This window comes from Gasterosteus aculeatus, chromosome X, assembly GCF_964276395.1.
Source record: "Gasterosteus aculeatus chromosome X, fGasAcu3.hap1.1, whole genome shotgun sequence".
Classification (NCBI taxonomy): domain Eukaryota; kingdom Metazoa; phylum Chordata; class Actinopteri; order Perciformes; family Gasterosteidae; genus Gasterosteus; species Gasterosteus aculeatus.
In genome coordinates this window covers 21,854,051-21,874,387 of record NC_135698.1, presented here as the reverse complement: position 1 = coordinate 21,874,387, position 20,337 = coordinate 21,854,051, and the positions used below count along the sequence as shown (strand labels likewise).

The 20,337-nt window shown below is 42.1% G+C and overlaps 1 protein-coding gene across 1 annotated transcript in view; it reads left to right on the top strand.

The window, feature by feature from the left end:
- Window positions 1-1,330: 1,330 nt before the first annotated feature.
- The window catches only part of lingo1a (leucine rich repeat and Ig domain containing 1a), a 92,709-nt gene continuing 73,702 nt past the window's right edge, over window positions 1,331-20,337 (top strand). Inside the window, exon 1 of the mRNA XM_040163078.2 lies at window positions 1,331-1,705. The gene's annotated coding sequence lies outside the window, so the exon portion shown is untranslated. The remainder of the gene's footprint in view (window positions 1,706-20,337) is intronic.

Below are 20,337 nucleotides of genomic sequence, written 5' to 3'. Positions count from 1 at the left end.
CTTGCCCATGGGAATTGATAACATTCATGCCAGCTGTGTAAAGGACAGTCATGCTTATCCTCTCGGGCCAACCAAGAGCCTCAACCACTGAAGGGCATCCGCTGACAACCATGCTTCCACTGCAGAAAGAGATATTCTCCCCACCCTTCCATGCATGCACCACTGATTCTTAATCCTGTCTGTAAGCTGAGTGGGGTGTCCTGACCGCTTATGCCACCCATACTCCTAACCCCCGCTTCGAAGTGTATGCTGTTATGGCGCATGAATCATCGGTGTAGGATGATGTAGAGCGAGTCATGTCAGTCAAGGGATGTCTTTGATGACTGTGACATAGCGCCTTTGAGGCCAACGCCTACACAGGTTGGTGGCGTCAAGGACTGGGATGAGGTGCAGGCAACAAAGAAGCCTCGCTCTGGGATGCGATTAACTATTCTGTTTTATTACCTTTCATAGGTCTCCAACAAAACAGAAAAAACAAACACTTGTACTGGCCAAAAGGAACCAAATAACAACAACCTCTGTGGAGGTGACTTCACTCCAGACTCTCCTGGCGTTTCCCTTTCCCCTCGCTTTTATACAGCCTTCCCGTCAATTGGGCTAATTGGGAGAAACCAACTGGCTGGGGGGTTCTGTCAGGTCTAATTGAACCTGCTGTATCCTAAACAGTTATGCTAATAATTCACATACATTCTTAAATAACGTCAACACTGTTGTCATGTGGATGTGTACAATTATATAATCAAGTGCTGACATTAATGTGCACCTTTTAGGCGGTTACATATATATTCTGTGCCCTGTCCCAAACAAGGAATGCACTAGCCCACTTGTCAGTCAATTTGGGGAAAAGGCTCTTCCTTTTCTCAAAGACTGTGACTGTGCTGTTCAAAGGGTGTGTTGGTGGAAACACTTTGCGATGTGCACGGTTGGTTAGACAACACTGAAGGAAATGCTCTTTTTTTAGGGACACTCGAGGAGATTGAACTGAGCTGACCCTTCTGGTTTTGCCAGTTTCTTCACATAGTTGCCTTTGACTTTCGTAGACTTTGATATTAAGTCTGTTTAAGTCTATTTTTATGGATCTTGACATTCAGCCCCGTGCTGCATCTCCTCCCGTTCTCATCCATCGTCCACCTTCTGTCTCTGTGTTCAGATAAAACATCGCTTCCCACTCTGCTTAGGAATTGTAAAAATAATTTCACTAACTCCCATGTCTTTTTTTTGTGTCTCACACTGCAGTCCCGTTGGGGGAGGAGTAAGAAGGGATGGAGAGACTGCCTCCGCCCTCCCCTCTCTCATCACACGCCGCGGCTCCTCCCTCCGTTCCGCTGTGTCTCTGTCTCCATCCCGACGTTGTTCTCTCTCAATCTTTTATCCTTGCTGAGAGTGGCAGAGGATACACCCTCGCTTCTTGTGTGTGTGCGCGTGTGCGTGGCTCGCCGTGTGAACCGCATGTGTCTTCACGTGTGGCTTCGCAGCTTACGGGAAGGACCCACGAAGTGCTCTGGACTCGGATATCAGATCCTTCTCCTCATGCATATTTACCACAACACTCTGAAATCCTCCTAACGTTAAAGATTCTTAGTTTCCACCTCTCGAGGCAGCATCTCCATGGAATCTTCAATCCCTCCCAGAGGATCTTGGATTTAATGAGCAGCCACCGTGGAATGAAGCAAGTGTTTTCAGGATTCCCTGCATTACAGCTCTGGTGAGAATATCTCTCCCTCACTTTATTTTCGTACATCCATCTCATTTTTCCTCATCTGATTTGCTTCTCATAACGTATTGACATGTGCAAGCCGTGCACATCATGGGACAGAGAAGCATTTAAATGAAGCAGAGCGAGCTATTTTGGACACTGAGAGGGAGAAAAGGATGGTGGGCTGGAGAGTGCAGAGGCAGAAATGTGTGCAGACTCCAGCAGTGTTGCTCTTGCTGTCAGATGCTGGGGGGGAAATGCTCAGCCCGGTGCCTGCTGTTGATCCCCTGTTACTTTCAGCTCCCAATCTCAAGAGACAACTTTGCATGGTCTACCTGACAGTCATATGCACTAATATCACTATTAGTCAATGCTGGCAGGGAGGCACTTTGTCATATTAGGCGGTAAATTTAGCTGGCAAGGAAGGGCTAAATTTAACAACATAAATTTGCGTTCTGCCTTCTGTTTACTGCATGAGAGAAGAAGAACATGAGACGTGTGTGTTCTGATGCGACAATGTGGGATTAACGCAGACTGCGGACCTTCTCGGTTGAAGTAGAGAGCGAGAAATTGCAGCTTACCGCCCTGTTGCTTTGTCTGATTACCTGATTGGGCCTTTTCCACAACACACTCCGACTCAAAGAAGAAGCTGACTTACAGAGATGGAATTATTTCAATGGATTCTTTTTACATTTAGTTTTACTGTGTTTGTTATGAACTCTATACATTGTGATTGACATGAATATGAAGGTGTGTGAATTTCCCTTTTTTTCCATGTTGTCAGTGGGAAGCACAGGGTTAAGTTGATGTTGCTATTTTGGTCCTCTCTGCATAGCGGATGAGCTTTGTTCCTTTTATCTTTGCTGCTGTCTTGTTATTGATTCTATGTTCATCTCTCTCGTCTCCATGAGCTCTTTGGGCAGGAGAATAAAGACAGATAGTTTGAAAGGAGCAGGTAAGACATTTTGGAATAAGAGAAATTTAGGGAATGTGGTAAGCGGAAGAGAATAAGAGTGAGGTGTACGGGGAAGGTGAGGTAGGTATAGAGCAATGAAATATTGACAGAAAGCTGGACAAAAGAGAAGAAAGCATGTGCTCACTAAGTAAGCCTCAGATGGAGCTTTTAAAGCATGCAAGTCTCGTCTGGTGTGGGGTTAGCTTATGTAGCCGAGTGCTAGTGCGTCTAAACTTCGTGTCAACAAAAGAACAACCCGGAGCTCCAGTTCTGCGCCAAACCGGGCGCAACTTTATTTGTATCTTTCTCACAACACCCCCAGTTGACCACCTGAACTTCCTCTCCTTCCATCTCCCCCTTCATAACAAAAGCCCCCCACACCGGAACACCTGTGCAACAATAGCTTACACTTAAATACACACCCATCCTCTCTAAAGGGAAACCGGATAGATCAGATAAGTCACGGCCTGCGTCGCACACATGCCTGGCTGTTTTTTTCCTGCAAAGAACATTTCCAGTTTCAGCACATTTCCAGTTTCAGTGAAGAAGTGACGAAAACAATGGAGACTGGGACAATAATAAAAGATAAATCAAACTAGCCCTCCTTTGGCAGACCTTCTTTCTTTTTAATTTATAATTCCTTGCCAGCACTTGTGATGCTCTGTTGCATATTGAGATCCAGGTGCAGCCACAGTAGTTCACGCTTGCGTTACGGTGCCCATTGGCAGTGTTAATTGTGAAATATGTACTCCAACAGTCTGGATCTAATTAAGCTTTAGCGAGGCTTTCGTGAGGGTTTTAGAGCGGACGAAAGATGGAACCAAGAAGATTGCCCGGGGAAACCCTTCTAAATTCAGAGCTGATTGCCTGTATTATGAACCAGTGGGCTTCTGCTCATTGGTTGGTTTATTTGGTAATTATGAAGTAATGTCTCTGTTTCCCCTCATGCAAACACACTTACACAGAGGTGTGTCCTAGTAGGACGAGGAGGAGTGAGGTAAAAGCCCAGGACTGCTGCTCCACCCACACCCCAGAACTCTTCATCCTGCCCATCGCCAAACGAGAGGCTGTGCACTCACTTTTCCTCAACCTCCAAGGCAATTATCCCCAAGGCCAAAAGTACAGAAATGTAAAAGTCAGTGACTCTCACTATGATGGTTAAAAGTGAATTCCATGTAACAAGCTCTAATGCGCCCCTGGATAGTGTCCATCCACAACATGAAAGGATTCAAAGATAGGTCATTGCCACTAATCAATCAAAAAGTCAGATTAATCTGCCTTTTTTACCCAAATTGCAGATAATGAGCCTGGATACATAAATAAATATTTGCTTCATGATTGTATTTGGTTGGTGGCAGCATCCAACTTCCTCTTTCAAAATGTATTGTGAAATGCGTGTCCTGTTTATTCAGCCTCATAATGTGTTATTAGCAGACAAATGTAGGTTTAGTATACAAAACAAGATAATGTTAACATTTGATCTTGGTCTAAATAGTCTCTGAGAAAAAAATCCAAAAGTGTCTCTATAATATCACCAAAATATATCTTTCCTGATACCATAAACACCGGATGAACCCACGCATGGTTTATCCTGATGGTTTGAACGTTGCTTTACTTTGCAGTAAAATAATAAATGAAAATGTAAATGGGTGCATGACTGCCATGAGTAACTGTCACTGTGTATGGTAATTTCAAGCACTCGGTGTTTGATAAAAAAGAGAGCCTCTACCCTTATCAAGTCTTCGGTTTTATGGTCATATTCTGGTGGTTTTCACTCATCTCGGTTGTCCATTCTGAAATTAGTTTAGCCTTTTTGTACATGGCAGTCGCTTCCACTCAAATATGACAGATGAATCTGTCCAAGTTTAATTTGTTTAAACCTGGACAGATTCATCCGCTCAATGGATCATTTTTACCAATACTGCCGCAGGCGAGAGGATTTTTTTTAAGGATTCTTTACACAAGCACAGAAACAAGACAAACGCAATCAGAACACATTGTGTAAGCCGTTCGTTTTGTACCTTTTGGTGGATCCTTGGAGGTCCGGAATGAAGATAAACACGGCAGGTTCGTTCGTAGCGTCCAGCTCTCTCGCCTGCTGGCTTTCTTCCTTCCCGCCGGATCGCACCTTCTGCGTTAAATACAGGGAGACACACAATGGTCATTCCCTGCAGCTGAGGCCTCCACCTGGCAATGTTCCCTGAGCCTCTCCCCCCTCTGCAGCCGAGCCAAACCACAATATGTAATATGTTCTCTAATAAACAGATAATGAAAGAAATAAAAGGAAACCTAAGCATCATTTCCTGATTTGGTTTCCTTTGTGTTTGTCTATGTTTTGTGAAGCATGAAGCCGACTATTGATTAAATCAATACACTAAACTGACATGTTTTTGTTCTATGTGGTCTTTTCATGTATTTTAATCATGAGCAGGACACCAACATAGTTATAAAAAGGTCGACGATCCTCCCACGCAGGTATTTTCACTCACTCGGCCTGATTAGATGTTTTGAGGACGATGTGGTTTAACATCTCCTTAACAGCTCACACCGTATCAATTTGATCAGTACATGGACCTTCTGGACGTTATTTAACATCGCAGCAGAGCTCAGCTTCCACCTGAGCTGAGCTTTATAACCGGTGGTGGGATGAAAACACCTGTGTCCAGATAAAGTGTTCTTTTTCGGGGGGGGGGTCTGTCATCACCTCACAGGGGTTCTGCTCATCTTTCTCCATCTTTTTCAGCAGCCATGACTCTTTCATAGTCATGCGTCAGAGATAAAATTGACCTGATGTTTCTCATACAAGATATCCTGATTGAGAGAAACTTGAGTACTCCAACCAATCATCGCATATTCTTTTCTTTTATATATGTAAATATTACGGCTGTCAAAATTACAAACTGAAAAGAAAGTGCAATTTCATTATATAGGCCAATTTACAACTTGTTATAGATAAGACATAAGTACAATTTAAGTCCAACCCACATCCCAATTAATCGGGATTAATTTGTCAATTTTGAAAAATCGATTGACATTCCTAGTATAAAAACAGTTAAAGCAGAGGTCTTCAGGTGCTGCAGGGTTTTTGATTTTTTAAATTAACTATTTTTTTCCACAACTCCTAGATGTCTTCAGAATTAGAATTGTATTTGTCTTTAAAAACACATTAACATGAATCCAACATATTGTACTGAATGGATAAATTGATGGAGAAGACGTCACCTTTCGTTCAGCTTCCCACAGCAGCTCTCTGAAGCACAGCTCCTCTCATGCTGATACGACATCACAGGCACCAGCCAATCAGATCGCGTTCATGCTCACGCCAAAAGAGCGCAAAGCTCAAAAGTAGATTTATTTTTTATTTTACTTGACGTTTATTTAACCAGGTAAAATCCATTGACAACCAATTCTCATTTACAAGGATGACCTGGCCAAGAGGCAGTAGCACAGTCCACGCACAATACAGTATGACAAACACACAGTTCAATTTATAAAGACTATGTACAGGCGTAGAATAGGGGGTCCCTGCTCCATCTCGCCATCAGTTTGGGGGTCCTTGGCCTGGAAAACGTTGAAGACCCCTGAGTTAAAGAAAACGTTGTTACTTTTAGGCCTGCTTGTGCATAAAGTGAAAGCCGCTGCAAAACGGCACGCTTGCAGCCCGTGTTATCATTCCAAGTGATTACATAGCATTACATTAACGCTGCGTTGCTTCTCGACACCTGCTGCAGCAGGGAGTAAACACCATCCTCTGTCGAGTGACAGGATTAAGATGGAAGAGGTTCAGAGGGGAGAAGGCGACCTGTAACTGAAGTCTGAGGTGAGACTTCAACACTTCCGCCATTGGCGCAGAAGGCCAAGTGGCACTGGTGAGCTAGTGATCCGTCGGGTTGAGGAAAGTATTATTCCAAGCCGAGCTTCAGGAAAGAATTATGGATCTCATCATTTTGTTGTTTTTTTAATACACAGTCGGTAAGGCTTAGGAAGGAAGGTTTACTCTTTGGTATATTCAGACACAACAAATAAGGAAGATGTTTTATTTTTTCTTATTAACAAGAAGGTGATTTCTACCTCCCCCGGGGACAACATAGGAGATTAACTACGTTTCCAACCACTGGATCATGTGCTTATGAGCAGCCTGCACCTCGTAGCTGGAATGACATGCAGCTCACTGTGATTACGCTTCAGGTCAAGCAACTAATGATGATGATGAATTGTTGATACGACCGAGGCTGCAGTCTAATTGAAGCTGATGAGATGAATTTGTGTATTCCCACTGCGACAAAAGGCTTCTTATTTTATCGTTAAGAGCACATTTAAATGAAATTAATATATATTGAAAGCAAAAAGTCTGTTGATTGATTTCATTTTAAAACCCCATCGGGTTATAAAGGATGATGTGGAGGAATGGCCACAGCATTTTCATATTCTGCGAGGCTCGCTGCTCAGCTCGCTAAACCAAAGCCGACATTTAATTTGCAACCAAAATGAGGTGAACTGTGTGCGAAGCGGGTCATTTTATTGCTGTAATCGAGGTGGCCCCTCTTTGCTCTTAATCTGGCTCTCACTGCATGGGAGGACACAGCCGTGGATGTGCGTGTGCACGTTGGAGAGTGTGAATGCAAGCATAACCTTTTTATAATTTCAAACGCAATTAAATATACATAACACTTTTCTTTCATCCAAAGTGTCCGACAGTAATGAAGGTGAATGCTTGAAATGATGTAACAAAGGGAATCCAAGCCTTTAAAGACAACTTGAAGCCCCTTTTGGGGAGAGTTTTGCTTTTGTAGCTCGTACTAGTTCAAAGCGAATGCTGTAGCGTGGACGTAGCGGTGTTACTGGAGAAGACACCAGAAGACTTTGGACAAAAAACACCTCATCGTGTAGACGAGGAGGACAAAAGGAAAGAGACATATTTTGTCCCTCGCTTTTTGTCAATTTAAAAGCAGTGAGGCCCCCACGTTTATATGATGAAAATCAGTGTGGATAATTAATCTTTATTTATTTTCCGTTTGTTAGGAATTACGCATCCGGACCGACGGGCCTCAGCATCCTTTCTGAGTGCCCGCTCGCTTCGCTCATGAAAGTTTTCTCCCCCGTCGACCGTAGCGTCCGCCCCACCCCCGACAAAATTGCACTTTTTTGAAAAGTTGGCAGCTCTGAGCACGGCTATTGTGTCTCAGAGAGAGCTGAGATATCCATTATATATCATGTTTAAATTATGGGGAAGGGTATTCATTTGGACCCCCCCAATGTCTAAACCATGGTTACACCCTTGCTATGCACATTGACTCACCTGCTTATTGACTTTGTACAACGTGACTTTAGGATATAATCCGGATCCTAAATATGAGATGCACTGTAAAAAAGCAGCGGCTTCCAAACAAAAAACGTAAAATAACTTAATTCAAATGAAGTAAACATACCACAAAAAATCATTACAGCTGAAAGAAAGCGATTTATTGCAGAAATGCAAAAACAACAGGGCAGCACGGTGGTGTGGTGGTCAGCACCTTCGCCTCCCTCCGGTCAGTGGCCTTTCTGTGTGGAGCCTGCATGTTCTCTGTGTGGTTCTCTCTGGGTTCTCCGGCTTCCTCCCACAGTCCAAAGACATGCTCTGGGGATCAGGTTGATTGGGGACTCTAACTTGCCCGTAGGAGTGTGAATGGTTGTTTGTCTCTGTGTAGCCCTGCGATTGGCTGGTGACCAGTCCAGGATGAACCCTGTCTATTGCCTGAAGTTGGCTGGGATGGACTCCAGTGACCCTGTGTGCAGGATAAGCGGTTTGACGATGGATGGATGGATGCAAAAACAATGGACCAAACATTGCGAAGGTGTGACATATAACAGATTGTGTTCATAATGCACATGTGCGATAAAACTTGAATTTTCATTTAGTTTAGCAAGTTTTGCTATTAGTGGAATAAAGTGTGCTCAAAGCACTGGGAGTGTCGCCTTCCTAGATGTCCACGTAGGTGCCACGGCGAGTCGCTATGTCTGTGGTTGTCAACAGTAGGATATCTGTTTTAAGTAGCTGTTAAATATAGCCTTGTTGTTTGTGGGGATGTAGCCCTGTATGTCACACCTGCATGGTAGGAGAAATAAATACATAATATATAAAACCTAGACAATTGATAATATCTTTTCTCAATTGAAATACTTTGGCCAACGTCATATTTGTGATATTAGGTTTGATTAATGAAATATGTGACTGTGGTACATATTTGTAGATACTTTGTCGCCGCTATTGCATTTGCTGGAGTCACCGTCACAGAGTCCAGTGTAAGTCAACCCCATATTAGACAGCTATTTTCCTCTGGATGTAATTTTTTTTTGTTAATTTGCACTTGTCGATGGAATGGAAGTCGTTGTATTACTTCCTTGAAGTAGCACCAAACAATCTGTGCGACCTAGAAATACACAACAAGACTGAAATAGCTGTGAGCGCCAACTGAACTTGAGATGAGCTTAGGCTGTTTCTGGGAGCCGATTGTGTTCTTCACATGTGTAATTAGGTATAATTATAAAGCTCTGCTGTTGTGTGGCAGACAACACTCTCCGTCGGTGTCACATGATTTGAAAAAACGGAAGCAAGTCTTTTTGGGAGTGACGCCGGGTGGGAAAAGTGGTCGGTGGAAGGTTCCTTTGTCCGGACGGCAGCTTCCGGTGGTCGGTGGAAGGATCCTTTTTCAGTAGAGACATGACCCGCCCCCTCCTCCTTATGCAAATGAGTATATTAATGAGTATCTTCACGACCACGCGCTTGCCGTAAATCATTTTTCTAACTTTATTGAGAATCGGGCACAACACAGCGACCTGCATCTTAAATAATAAAGTGATGTGTGTCTTAATGCGATGCTTTAGAAATGAACACAAAGGGATTCTGTATTTGTTCAAGTCTGAAAAGGGTCATTTGGGCAACGTTTTGATAACCGACCGCAGCCAGCGGACTGACAGCAGCCCCCCCCCCCGGCCCGCACCCCCCTCCGCACCCCGGCCAAACCGTCCACTCGACCACTAGAAATGGGTTATTTAGCGTGCGCGGTCGATACACATGTCCCTTTATTGTTTTAGCGTTGCCATGCCTCTTTGATTATCGCCACCGTCCTACGATGTGAGCGGCAAAACATTGCCCTCCGCTGGCATTCATAATGATAATCTCAAGCAAAAAACATTGAAGGTGAAAGTGGGCTTTACTGCAATTAATAGAAGTGTTTCACTTAAAATGGCTGTTTTGTGCGTTTCTTCACGTTTGCTTCATTAATGAAGTTTGTAATGAGGCGAAATGAGTGTTTGATGCAGACCACCAGGATGACCGACACACAGCCTGCTCGCCTTGGTTTTACTCAGGCTGCACCAGTGGGGGGGGTTTCATGGAGCCTGATCCTCATTTATTCATGCATCCTTACTTTGCTCATGTCCCACCATGCAGGAGGCCATTTAAGTGCAGAACGCCTGCTACCCAGGCTAACTTTACGACTTTTTTTAATGCAGCAAATGCTCACCTGTGACTCTCTTATCTGGTTATTGATCAATTGATGGCGTGGCCACACCTTCCTGGTATTCCCTATCTTTATGTAGGCAGGGGAAAGTTAGTGGCTGCATGCTATGTTCGTATTAGATAGGAGATGATGTTGTTGAGAAGGTTCCATTGGAATTCATGGTCGAGCTGCGGGTTCGGCTCAGGCTGCAGCTACTTTGCTAATGGCGGAGTGATCACACAGACTGCAGATATCAGATACTATTTGATTGATACCTTGACAAAAAGCCCTTGACCCTGAACAAAAACGATGCTGAATGAATGGTTATTAATCAATCCAAGCCCAGATTTTAGGAGGTCTTCCCAGTTATTGTTTGATTAAATATGAAAAGACTCAATGCAGCCAGAAATACCTGTAAAAAAGAATGACAGGAAATATTAAATACTGTACAGTTACTACTATTTGTATTCTTCTTGTTTGTTAGTTTTGAAGAGTTACCCCATGTGTAGTGATTTTCTTTTTGGCTTGCTGTTGATTGGAGGAGTTACACTGGCTGTTTAGGATACCAAGCTGCTCGATACGCAGTCATTGCTTTGATTTTTCTCTCCAGAATGTTTACACTCAGCGGGTTTCCTTCATTTCAATCAGGAGCTGCTGCCTGCAAATCAGGGTCCAACGTTTTCATCGCCTCCCTCATAATATCTGATGCTATCATACTGTTGGATGGCAAAATAAAACACATGATTCACCATACAACATTAGTATAGAAAAAGAGAGATTATAAAAGAACAAATTAGCATTCAGTGTCTTCCTTCAAGGCCTTGGTCCTTGTCTGACAGAAGTCAAAAAGATTTCCGTCTTCCTCTCTGGTTTTCTGTGACACTATTAGAATGAAATATAATGTAATTCTCGGTTTCCCCATGTTTAACTTGTTCTTTTTGACAAAATGGACGAGAGCGTATGACCTTATGCATCATTTCAATCTCCCTACTCAGGGAGAGATGGCTAAAGTCACCACGGCTATCACTCCGCAGTCTAATTGCATCTTTGTATATTACACCTTCAAGTAGCCAATGAAGGCTTTCATGGCTCTAAAAATCTGTGAATGTATTCCTGTGCCTCCGGTATTCCATCGGTGCAGTCTAAAAGGGTTGAGCGCAAACTGCACAATTAATGAGTCACACCCCATTCAACTGGCCGACTCAAGGTTATTGGAATAATTTGATGGAGGTAGGGATAGTTATGCAAATCAGGAATTAGGAAACATTTATAGACATACAAGGAATTTGATTTGGTGCATAACAGCAGACAGTACGACAACTGACGACAAGACAACATCGCAAGAGGGATAAAATATAATGCTATGGGTTAGTAGTAGAAGGCTATGGGTTAGTTTAAAAATAAAGGAAAAAGTAAAAGATATTTAAAAATAAAGTATACCAGCGAACAGAAAGTGACGTGTGCAGTGTGAAAGAAAGTGACCGGTGGAATGTTATAGTCAGTCAGTGGGGGACCGGCTCTGTTGATGAACCCGAATGCCGACGGGAAGAAACTGTTGGTGTGGCGGGAGGTCTTAGTCCTGATGGACCTCAGCCTCCTCCCAGATGGAAGGGGCACAAACAGGTTTTGTCCGGGGTGGGAGGGGTCGGCTACCATCTTTTTAGCTGCTTCAGAGACCTGGAAGCGAACAAGTCCTGCAGGGACGGCAGATTGCAGCCGATCAGCCTCTCTGCAGAGCGGAGGACACGCTGCAGCCTGCCCTTGTCCTTGGCTGTGGCTGCAGCGTACCAGATGGTGATGGAGGAGCAGAGGATGGACTCCATGATGGCCGTGTACAAGTGCACCATCATCGTCTTTGGCAGGTTGAATTTCTTCAGCTGCCTCAGGAAGAACAACCTCTGCTGAGCCTTCTTGGTGATGGAGCTGATGTTCAGCTCCCGCTTGAGGTCCTTGGTGATGATGGAGCCCAGGAAACGGAAGGAATCCACAATAGTGACGGGGGAGTCACAGAGGGTAATGAGGGAGGGTGGGACTCCTCCAGAAATCCACAATCATCTCCACTGTCTTTAGAGTGTTGAGCTCCAGGTTGTTCTGGCTGCACCACAGTTCTGTTTTATAACAGAAAAATAGGCTTCTGGAATGAATGTGACAGGTTGTAACAAGGTTATTTTTCCTGGCGGTTTCTTTTTCAAGTAACCAACATTGCTAATTGCAGGCTATAGATTGACAACTAAAATCGATGTCCTTCATGTAAATAACCCCATCGTATAACTTCTGTGTATCTCCATTCCTCAATCTCTGCTGTTAATCCGAGATAACTGTAAACTTCAGTTAATGCTCCAAACCTGTCTAGTCGTAACGGGTCAGAGTGGAGGGAAAATGTTGATGCATCACCTGTTGCTCCCCTTCAATCACAATCACGCACCAACATGGCATAAAATCCGTGGCCTTCTGAAGAGCAGGTTGGGTGCCATCATCATACATCACACAGCAGCACCCAAAGCTAAAGGCCGTGCTAGATTTAGCGCAGCAATTCTATGCTTTGAAGACGACAATTTGGCACCGGAGATGATTTTAGCACAAGTTTTCAGCTAGAAGCAAAGATGCGTGCAGCTGAATCTGTTCCAATGACTTAAACCACAAAAACCTGCTGAAGTTGAAGTTTATTAATATTATGCACTTCTTCTAAAAGATGTTGGAGACAAGGGGGAGGAGAAATCCCTCGTCACACTCAAGTTAATAAACATATTCAGCTATTTGAATAGGGTAAATAAATAAATTGGAGGGACATTCAATTTTTTAATGCATTTTGATCTGTTGGGAGATGATCATTGTTGGTGCTCGTATGGGCTCGGTTAGAGAGTCAAGTGGGGACACCACACACACAAAGCTTGTTTGTTGCTTGTGGAAATGAGTCATTCACTCAATGTTTTAAAATGCGTCCCATCAACCATCTGTTTGGGTGCAGAATGTTTCACGCTTTCAAAACACCTTCATTGTCTTTCACATTGTGTTCTTCAATCAGTGAAAAAGGTGAGATATGATTGAGGAATCGAGGACTGACTTTCAATGGCTTTTTAATGACTGCTTTATTTTCCCTCTTCATTGACTTAATTAAAAATATGGATTAAGCAACACTGGATTGACTTGATTAGTGCTTAAGGGAAATATTTCAGTGACAAAAAAATGTAATCATTTTCAGATTTACTATTAGTAATCCAAGTCAGGATACCTAACGTTCAGAAATAGGGAATAACAAAGCAGTGTATCTTTGTTTTCTTGAGCAAAACTGAGATAAAACAAACAATTGGGCTAAAAATGGCTAAACTGGCACAGTGGGGAAAGACTCTAAAAACCGTGGGGGGGGATTCACTGAATTGAATTAAGTGATTGACTACTACAAAATATCTCTATACGGAACTCCAAGCATATGACCGCCAAAATATGCTTTTTAGAATGGAAGGTGGGTTTCTAGTTTCTCTCTGCTTGTCTTTACACATTGAATAATCCACCGAGTCCTCGCTAGCTTTGTGCTCCAAGTACTATTTACCACGTTTGCCCTGCAGTGATTGACAGTTGTTTATTTTCAACCAGCCTGCACCAGGAGTGAAGACACATTCCTCTAACTGCGCCTCGCATGCACTAGTAATCGCAGCAACAACAACAGCGACATCCTTTCTTGAGCTTGACACTTTGAGAGAAGCCGGATAGAACGCAGCGGTAATGAGAGTGGGTGGGAGGGGAGGAGGGACAGGGAGAATTGCTTCTTTTCTTAGAAGTTCTGCAATCTTTTTTTTATTTTTTTTTTATCATCCGTCCATTTCCATCTACCTCCCTTTTTAATTTTTTTTATTTTACATGCACTTTCATGTCGCTCGCAAGGTCTTTCATCCCGTTCCTGACTTGCATCTCCACACTAGACTGATGCCCAACATTCCAACATCTTCCTTTATTTCTTCAGCTTGAAGAATTACACATTTCTCATTTTTCTGGAGGCTGTCTCTTGGTCTTTTTTTATGTCTTTCTTTTAAGAACCTTAATCACCCAGTCTGAAGTGTAAAGGCAGGATCTGTGTCATTGGTGCTCTGTTGTCGGCAGAATTATACCTACCGTGTTTTTTTCTAAAAGGTTTCACTAATAGCTTGCGAGCAGATTGTTTCTTTCTGAAGATCTTTAAAAGAAGCCTTTATGTGTAAAAAGCCACACAAAGTAAACCAAACCATTGCAGTATTGCAGTAGTTCTTCACCAAAAATCTATCCAAGCTTGTTGTGGCTCCTTCACAGAGCAGCAGTTAACAATTGCTGTGTACCGACACAGATGAACAAAACACAAATCAAATCTTTAAGGCCTTTGAATCAAGAGAAAAGTGAGTATCTTTTTTTTGCTTTGGACATTCACTGTGTTAATTAATTTGAAGTTTTCCAAGGTTTCTGAAGCGAAGTGAATTCATATTATGTGAAGGATTTATAGCAGAGTGTGGCTGTAAAACAGAGCGGTATGATCGACAGGCAAATGGCACTTGGAGTTTCTGTTTTGGGTTGAACGGGACGTCAGGGCTTTGTTTCACTGTTTTGGGAGGTTTTGTAAATCTATTTCCCTTTGCTGAGAAATTGAGAATTTTTTTTTTTACTGATTTCCTTTTCCTGTCAAATATGAAAAAACTAATGTTTTCATTCAGCAAAAACACATTTAGAGCTACTGCTGTTTGGGAAATGTTTGGTAGTACAACAATTGTGCTGCGTTCACATTCAAGCGTATGTGAACCTTTTTTCACAACAGTCATTTTGTTTGCACAGTTTGATCTTCGTTAAAACGACTTTAATGTCAGTCTACTAAAGGAATCCCAGATGATGGAAATGTTGCTTTGGCAACATAAAATGACGGATAATGCACATCTGAAAAGAGAGGAACCACAACGGAATTGTTAATGCTATGTGAGAGATAACGGGCTCCTTGTTCTGATGCATCTCTGAAGTCCTTAAGAAGTACATCTTATCAAGAGCTCAAAAGAGTCATTCAATTACAGCTTTTTAATATGAATATAATGAACAAACCAGCTTTGTACCGGTGTCCAGAGTTCATGAATGTGGGGCCTGAACACAACGTAATAGTTGTTTAGTTTTAGTTTTTTCATTCAGTAGTCATTTTAAGCCTAATAGATATGTTTTTTACAATAGCTATCCAAGCAGGTACATTGCCTAAACCTAAGAAAGGAATGTTAGCATTGTGTGGTTTATTTTGTTATTTAATATACCACATTAACATATTTCTGACTGATAGAGCAGAAAATACCAGGCCATCAGAACTTAATTGAGAGTGCAGCTTAGTTGTAATAGAACATTATTTTGTTGGGGTTATGGTGACAATAAAGACCTTCTATACTACGCACACTGCCTAGATCTCTTGGTAATGTCTGAAATGGATTTTTTTTTTTAACCAAACATGAATAAGACCTTTATATTTTAATGAAATGAATTGAATATTTGATTGAATCTTTCATTCTACACCACCGTCATTGGAACGTCTTTTGAACTAAAATCAAACGTCTGGCATTCATCACGTTAACTCTGCCATCACACGTAAGAAGTGTTTACTGGGCACAATGCGCTACTTGTTTTACGAGCTCAGGGTACATAAAAGAAATTTAAGATAGGAACAAAATAACGTCCTTGAATGAGATCCAATGTTTTTGCCACCAAGGAATAAAACAAAACTTTTTTTTTGTGCGTAGGAAAGATGTATCGTGTCATGACTTACAGAGCAGGGCTTGGATTTGGGAAGGACAGCTGAGAACATTCTCTTGGACACATATTTGGCAGCAGGTATTGAATGTCGATGACTCATGTTAATTGATCAGTTCCAGCAGGTTAATGGTTGATAAATGTCACTCGAGGATTCGGTATTGTTTGGCCGAATTAGCTTTCACACGCACAGAAATGAGGCAGGCTTTAGATGGAAATAAAAGGAGCAACTATGCAGCCTGCTGCTAAGACAATGAGGCCGTAAGAAAGATGAAAGCCAGATCGTTGACACCGGTGACATCACAGCAGAAGAATTGCGTCAGCTTCTTCAAACAAGCCTAATTTGATGCACCAAAAAAATGGAGAGCTAAATGTCTATTCTTCTCAGAAGAGTTTTCCTCTGAGAATCTGTTTGTTTTGGGATTTGTAATCACAGTCCGACACTTTCTGCCCTGAAAAACTCTGAGGAGCATCGGGAAGGTACAATGCCCGCTCAGAAGAATCTTTATTTAACTTTCAGATTCAGAAACAAAAACAATTCAGTCTCCTTTGATGAAAAGTGAATTGTCTGATGGTGTCTCTCACACAGAGATGGATAATAAGATCATCCTCTCATGCTCGCCTTGATTCAATTCAGCACAAGACTGCAAATTGGGAAGAGAAGCTAGCTCGCGTCAAAATACACAAATCGGATGAGTAAAACCGCCAACAGCCAATTCAGATGCAAAACAATGCTTCGAGTATCTTGTCTTTTTGCAAAGCTAAACTAATTTGCTACCACTAGCTTTTGACAAATTGTTGATTCTCGATTATTCTTTTTCAATACTTTGTGGTTAAACACACAGAGGTGAACTGATTAACCTTTTATGGCAGCGGGATCTCAATGGGTCTCGCGTAAAAACGATCAAACTCGACGATGATAATGCTGGCGACTTGGGGAAAATGTAATCCCACCTCCTCTCTAAAACAGAAGATTAAAATAATGAGACAATACAGGCAGTTATAATGGGAATATTCAATGTGCAGTTGTGAGAGTGGTGTTAATATTTGTGTACTTCCCAAAAGCTGGAACAAATTGGCAGCTTGCATAGTGGTTGCGTATTAACATGAGGAAACCATCCATTTAGTATTTTCACAGGAACATAATTCTTAAATTGACCCTGCCTCATCAGTTACAATGTTACTACCACAATGAGAACAACAAACCTGAAACAAACTTCTTGTTGAAGTTTCCTCGCTTTCATCCTTATATGACCACGGACCACAAACTCTTCTATGAGCGTTTTGTTGTTTACAGCAATGGACCAGAGTGAGAGCACCACAATTTCAGCAGTGCTGGAATGTTATGTTCTTATTTGTCATCTTGTCCTTTATGTTCACTCTTAGACTTTTACTTCTTGTTAGCAGGTCACTTTTTTCTTACCCGGAGAATCAAAACCCGCTCCGCTCCAGTGTTCCTATAACATCCTTGGTCTCTCGTCACTAAAAGGCCCGTTTAGATGTGGTGTCTCCGTCCTCGTCAACTTCATCTCCATCTTGACGCTATTCGCTGATCCGGTCCAATGAGCTGGCAGCTTCGACGGCAACAAAGGTAATTATTTACATGAGGGATCGTGGTTTGTGCTAAAAATACCCCTCTTCACTCCCTCTAAGAGCTCCCTGGAGCTTTGGGAACAAGATAGAAGGAAAGAGTAGGGAAGTAAGGCTGTGAAGCATTCTTTCACATCCAGTTGCTCTCTTTAAACAAAAACGCAGATACTCTTTTTATCAATGTAGATAATATTTGTCTTTGTTTGCGCTCGCTCACAGGAATGACAGATCAGCATCCTGCTGTTAGTGACTTGGTGTTTAAAGAGAGAGGGTTTTCATACGATGGGATTTACATAATCACTCTGCTGCCTACTGTCTAACAAGGGTGTGTTTTTATTTTCCTTTATTGGAGTTGCAAAATGGGATACGTTAGATTACATTTCTTTTTTTTATAGGGAATATTGTGGGATTGAACATAACTCAACGCTGTGTTTCACCAACAATCATTTGTTAAAGCGACCAGATTTTTTGTTTTTAGAATTTTGTTAAACTAAGTTTGGGAAGCAGAAGACTATTTAGAACAGAGGGAAGAAGAAGTTTGCACTTGAAGTTTAAGTTCAATTGGTGTGATTTAAGGCCTGAACACTTGTGTACAAATCAGAAATGCTATTTTGGGTTTACGTCTGGAGAAATCTTGTATTCACTGCAATTTTAGTTGCTTTTACATCTCTCACCCATCACCATTTAAGACATCCATCCATCTTCACACTGCTTATCGTGCACACTGGGTCGCGGGGGGGCTGGAGTCTATCCCAGCCAACTTCGGGCGAGAACCATTTAAGACAATGAAAGCCTAAAACATTAAGGATGAGTGTTATTATTCACAACATTTGAATGAAATAACTAGCCCTCAATTCCAAGTACATTCATTTTTTTAGGTATATTCTGATTTGCATAGCTCTTTCAATTTAGTACTTTTTATACTGTGCAGATTTAAATAATCTAGAATCCTCTTAACAGAGGATTGGAAATAAAAATGTTATTATTTCCTCCCTGCTCCTCAGACTGGCTTCATTTCATGCTGCTGGTGTGGCATTTTCCAGCGGAAACTATTAGAAAAAGAGTTTTAACCATGTCTGTTTCACGCAAACATAGATTTAGACTTGTGCGAGCTCCCCTCCAAATAGGCTTCAACATACTTTTCAAAATTAAGGACACACTATATGCTAATTAAATTATTTCATCTTTGGGAAATTACCATTTTGATGCAGTACCAGGAAGCGTCTGCTGCCGTTAGTATGCATGATAATCTAACAGAAGCATCTGGTGCAGTCTTTTGGCTGAGCAACCTGAGTGACATATTCTGTTCGGTTGCACAGCTCATGTTTTATGTTCTTGAAAGTGGAGCTGAATTTTAAGTGAAAATTAAGTTGATTGAGAGAGTTCTTGCACTTGCAAAACGGGGTAGAAAATTGGGTATGTTCTTATATGATGATTGGTTTACACACTAGACTTTGGCATGACCAATACCCTCAGTTTTAAAGGCCTGAATTCTTGTCAACAGGTTACTCAAATATACTGTATATTGACAACTAAAGCCTAGTTTATGCTTCTGCGTTTTCAGAGAGACTCTAGGACATGCACACGCAATAGCCCCTTGCGTGCCTTTTCACCCCTTCTTGCGTGCGTCGACCACCTAGCGTCAAAAGCTACGCAAGCCTCACGCAACTGAGAGAACGGATCAGACTGAAGAGCTTTTGTCTGAAGAAATGTGTAAATATGAGCACTAGTACAAGCCGTCATTGGCGGACTATAAGGACGCCGGATGGCCTCTGATTCGTGGAGGGAGATCTCCACAAACGAGGGGGACAAAGTCGTGGAGGAAAATACGGGACAAATGTGTCCTTGATGAAAAGCAGCAGTGTGGATGCACGGGGCAATAAAGTCTATGATACATAAATAAAGCAACCAACGACTTCCACACACAAAGACGTGACTCTCCAGGTCGTCTTCAACAAAACACGTTACTCCACCTGTTGTTCTGGAGGTGAATCGCTCTGCAACACACGCAGGACTTTACAACCAGGAAGTGAAACCAGTGCGTCGACACGTAAAGACGCAGAAACACGCGGCGGCCTTAAGCAACATTTTATAATATAGAACCATTTGTTTACGATACCAAATTATAAAACTACAGTACATAGATACAAAAGAGTACTGAATATCTATATAAACATTCTGTTCACCATTTAATAACGTATTGCAATATCACGTAGTTAAAAAGTTACAAAATGTACTTTTCTTTAATGAACATGACAACGCGTATTTAAGGCTTAAAGCTGTGAGATGAACACACGGAGAACTCAAACAAAGCAAAGTGTGACTGCAATGATTTCAGTACTGTTTGGCCTTTTAATTGTTTCGGTTCTCCATCTGTTGTGTGTTTGAGTGTTCACAAGCGTCACATCTTGTAAAAACTAGCTCATTGTTTGTGTTCAGTTGCTTTTGGCAATAATAATAAGCATGACCCCCCCAAGCTAATCATAATGTCTGGCAGTTAGATATAATAACCAACGCCACTTTATGGGTGCATGATTCTTTCACTGAAGCACATCCGTCTCAGTCTGCTGGAACTTGATCGATCCAGGTGGTTGGACTCTGCCGTGTGTGTCAGTGGGCTTCATTGGAATTGATTTAAAAAGGCCGACACCTCTCCCGTCACCTTGATATCTGTCTTGATAATAAATTTAAAAAAAATAACGCCTTCTCTTGTTGTATTCGATCGCGCCTCTCCCTGCACGCCATTGGGGGGGGGGGTCGTTGTGTGAATTGTGATGGGAAGGGCTCACAGATGGCATGCTGTATCAATAAACAGACTGGAGAAAAGGACGGACTTCAGTAAACAAACCAGGAAAAAAAACAATTAAAAC